General features: G+C 41.2%; 1 long non-coding RNA gene across 1 annotated transcript; it reads right to left on the minus strand.

Annotated features, from left to right (window-relative positions):
* Nucleotides 1-617: 617 nt before the first annotated feature.
* Nucleotides 618-1,933, minus strand: LOC109704296. Its single transcript, XR_002214273.1, has 3 exons — nt 1,898-1,933; nt 1,723-1,823; nt 618-811 (listed from the first exon to the last, which is right to left on the minus strand). It is a non-coding gene; the product is annotated as an uncharacterized LOC109704296 (long non-coding RNA).
* Nucleotides 1,934-4,246: the final 2,313 nt, after the last annotated feature.

The raw sequence follows: 4,246 nt of genomic DNA on the forward strand, positions 1-4,246 counted from the left end.
AATAGATTAATATAAAGTTAATTCATTAAATCATCGAAATATATGAAAGCAAATAAAAAAAAATATTACAAGTATGATTTTATTTTATACAAACAAGTCTGACTAAAAAACAATTTTACCAAAGCATGCATATTAACTAAAAAAATATATATATATTCAGAACTAACCGCTCAGTAAGTTTATGAAGACCGATTAAATAAATATCACCAACTTTATCAAATCCAAGTAATATCCAGCATAACTACCTCCAAAAGTCTTTTTTTCTCTTTAGATATCTCCTTCTAAAAGTCTTTTATCTCTTTATATTCAAGTCCTAATTGATGCCATTGCTTATGCCGACAATACCTTTTTATATATAGAAAAAACATAGAGAAATTTAAAATTTAATTATAAAAATTTACTAATATTTATTAATTATTACTATTATTGCATTAATTCAAAATGCACACTCCTCTTGTCACGCCCCGGATGTCTCGTTCCCCGGGACTGCCGACAAATCCGCCGTATACAAGAAATTTATTCTGTATACGAAGCGTCACTGGTACCTGTAGAAACACAATACTACGAACAGTAGTATAGAGCAAAAGAGAACAACTAAAATAAAAGAGTTTCATATACATAGTTCCAGAATCCAAAATGCAACACCACTCGCACTGGCGAGTTCAACCACTATGTACATAAACTCCAAAATAGCACTACCTGAAGTGTGGGGAAGACGCCTCTAGCTCAGTCGATCGGGTAGGGCTCTAACTCGCAACGCCCTTGCCGCGATCCTGCTCAGCGGAAGAAGCAGCAGCCTGCACCGGTGGCTCTGCAAAAACAACGGTAACAACTGGGCGTGAGAACTACTGTAAACACAAGTAGTCCTCAGTGGGCACCGCCAAGAACAACCATCGGTCACCCACTAAGTCTACAGGAGGGAGCAAGTAGAAAGAAAAAGCAGGAAACGCTCGACTGCTAACTATCCCTACACTACTACTATGCTCTAGGCCAACCAACTGTAGGAAATGCTAAAACTGACCCAATCCAAATGAGACTGTAAGTATACCCGTCCCCGGGACTGTGAACACACCCGTCCCCGCCCCGTTGCGACTATCCGGCTCGATCCACACTACTGGCCCGTGGAGAGCAGTCCAACTGGCGTGAGCGACACCAACGCGAAAGCACAAGCCCAACTCCGGAGTAGCACTCGGGGGCGCGACCCAGCCGAGTGTGCAGCGTGTCTCTGTCAAGCACAAAAAGGTCCAAAAGCCAAGGTCTAGGAACTGACTCAACCTGGTCTAACCAACCACAGGTGACGTGCCCTCGGCAAAACAAACGCCAAACAGGCAAACAGGGCCCACCGTCAACCCCGACGGCGCCCGAAAGTCTAACACAGCTATAATGACCCTGTCAACACTCACTCGGCATGCCAGCACGAGCGTAAAAACAATCTAGACTACCTGAGGTACCTGTCTCAACAATACTGTGACGGTACAATTTTCTAACGGCACCTAGAGTTAAATCAGGTAGTAAACGAGTGACAGGTCCAAAACGCGGGTTTTCTCCTAATTCAATTTCCAAGTCCAACATGTATAATCTAATTAATTATAAAGCATGCTCAAAATTCAGTTCTCACATTCAAGCACATAATCCATGAATTTGCTAAACTAGATTACCAAAAATTCAGATCTATACATGTCGACGATTATGAACTTAGGAGTCGAAACCGATGTAACCCACCTAAAGTGCTATCTCCTGGCAGCAAACGAAGCCTCGGCCTAAAAGGAACTCTGCTGGATCAATCGGGGATCTCCAAGTCCGGTCGCCAAGCCAACGCCAAGCTAAAACGACAAAAGTCCACAATTCAGTCCCCGATCACAGCAGCTGAGAAGAGCATGATTTCGACCAAGCTAACCTTGACCAAAAATTACAAGTGAGGGCTCTGTGGATTACTCTCGAAGTCCAGAATCCAATGAACCAAGTCTCGTCGCGATCCGACGCTCCCACGCGGAGAACGANAATTCTTAAATCAACTTAAGTTCGGATTTTCGACTCGCCGAAAGTTTCGCGGTGCGACCAAATTGGAAAGTAAATTTGTGAAGAAAAAATAAATATCAGTGGTGGGTAGCGGATCAGAGCCGAAACTCGTTAAGAGTTTTCCTTTTCGTTTTTGCCCTAGAAGTATGAGATGGTGGTCGGCTGTATTATCTGAACATTATATTCTCTTTTTCGTTTGATAGCGAAGTTCTCTCCTCCATCGCCCGTGATTTTTTCATGTAAATCTGTGTGTTCTTTTTATTTTCTGGTTGTGATTTGATTGTTTCGTATTCGCCATTTTGTTTCCATTTGTGCGTTTGTCATAACACGTCCAAATAGTCTCATATCGGATGAATATATATATATATATATATATATATATATATATGAGGTTTCGCATTCTAATAATAATAACGGAGTTTAAACATTTTGGGACTTTGGTTTGAACCAAACGAGTTATTATTGCTAGTGGATCGGATCGTTGCAGCTTTGACAAACAAGCTAGCTGTTACGACAAACGCACAAATGGAAAACGAAATGGTGAACACAAAATAAACAAGCCACAAGCAAAAACAAAAGAAAAACACACATATTTACGTGAAAAATTCTTTGCAAGGAAAAATCACGGGCGATGGAGAAGAGAACTTCACTATCAAAATGAAAAAGGGAATACAATGTTTAGATGGTACAACTAACCACGATCTCACGCCTTTACAGGCTCGAGCCCTCCGTTACCAACCACAGATATTCATTTTTCCTTCACAATTTTATTTTCCAATTTGGTCGCACCGCAAAACTGTCGACGAGTCGAAAATCCGAACTTGAGTCGATTATCAATTTCGAATCACATCTAACACTAGCGTATCAACAAGCTAGCGTACCAACAAGTTATTATTACTAACAGATCTACGGTAACGGCGGTACAAAAGAAAATGGAGCTAAGAAAAGAGGATTGAAACATCACATTTCAAACTTTTGCATTAGGAACACTACAGGAAAATATGCTTGTAGAGGCGGTTTTTACCGCCGGTAGAGGCGGTTTAAACCGCCTCTACGAATTGTAGAGGCGGTTTCAGAGGGAAAAAGGGCACGCGCGGGGGGTGGGACGGTGGTGCGCTGCCAGGATGAGGGCGGAGGGGAAAGGGGCGCCGGGGGGTACGCGCGGCGGCAGGGGAGGTTGGCCCGCTGCCGGAGAACTGTCACAGCGGGGGAGCGACGAGGGAGCGGCGTACCTGAGAACTTTGACAGGGAGAGGTCGCCGGAACAGACGCGGCACCTCAGCGGACGCGGCCTTGGAGTAGAAGGAGTGCGGCAGCCAACAGGGAACGGCCAGTCATCACCGCCGGGGAGGAGGCGGCCGATTTTTTGGGAGGAGGGTTGGAGGAGGTGGGTTTTTTGGGAGAAGGGTTGGAGAGGTGGCTGGTTTTGGGGGGAAATAGAGTTAGGGTTTTTTTTAGTAGTGCATGTATGGGGGGAAAAAAAAANGCCTTGCGTCTATTTGACGCCAACGCGACTCGGGCTTGTCTCGACACTCTCCAGAGCTGTCGACAAGCCCCCACTGTCAGAACCTGGGGTCTCACACCTCTATTAAACCTATTCGTTTTTAGGAGCAACCTTTTCGTTTTTTGGTGTAATTATTGTATTAAATTAATTCAGAATTCACACTCATCTATTAAATCTATTCGTTTTTAGGAGCAACCTTTTCGTTTTTTGGTTTAATCTCTTCGTTTCTTATAAGAGGCATCTCTTCGTCGAATCTATTAACTCTTTCGTTTCTCGGAGAAACCTCTTGGTTTGTCGAAAGCTTAGAAGATGAAAATATCACATTTTCGATTTTCTAGTCCTTCATTAATAGAATTAATTATAATATTTTTTTTTTGCATCTAATCAGAAAATTTCAATAAACCTTAAGTTTAAATGCAAACTATTTTAAATAATTTTGATAAATTGTTTAATATATGGAGATATATGTATATTTTCAGAGGATATAAGTGCAAAAAAATCATAATTTTTAGTTTATTTATCTAAATTTTCCCTAATTAATGTCGTACATAATGGTATGTTCAATAGAGATCATCTCAGTTCAAAATTTGTAATTTTTAAAAATTGAATTAGATGCATAAACCGAGCTGAACCAAACCGAAATAATAATAATTAATATATGTAATTATTTGATTATTATTTATAAACCAATACGTAATATTTTAATTTAAGACTAATATATATA

This window comes from Ananas comosus, unplaced genomic scaffold (genome assembly GCF_001540865.1).
Source record: "Ananas comosus cultivar F153 unplaced genomic scaffold, ASM154086v1, whole genome shotgun sequence".
NCBI classification, from domain to species: domain Eukaryota; kingdom Viridiplantae; phylum Streptophyta; class Magnoliopsida; order Poales; family Bromeliaceae; genus Ananas; species Ananas comosus.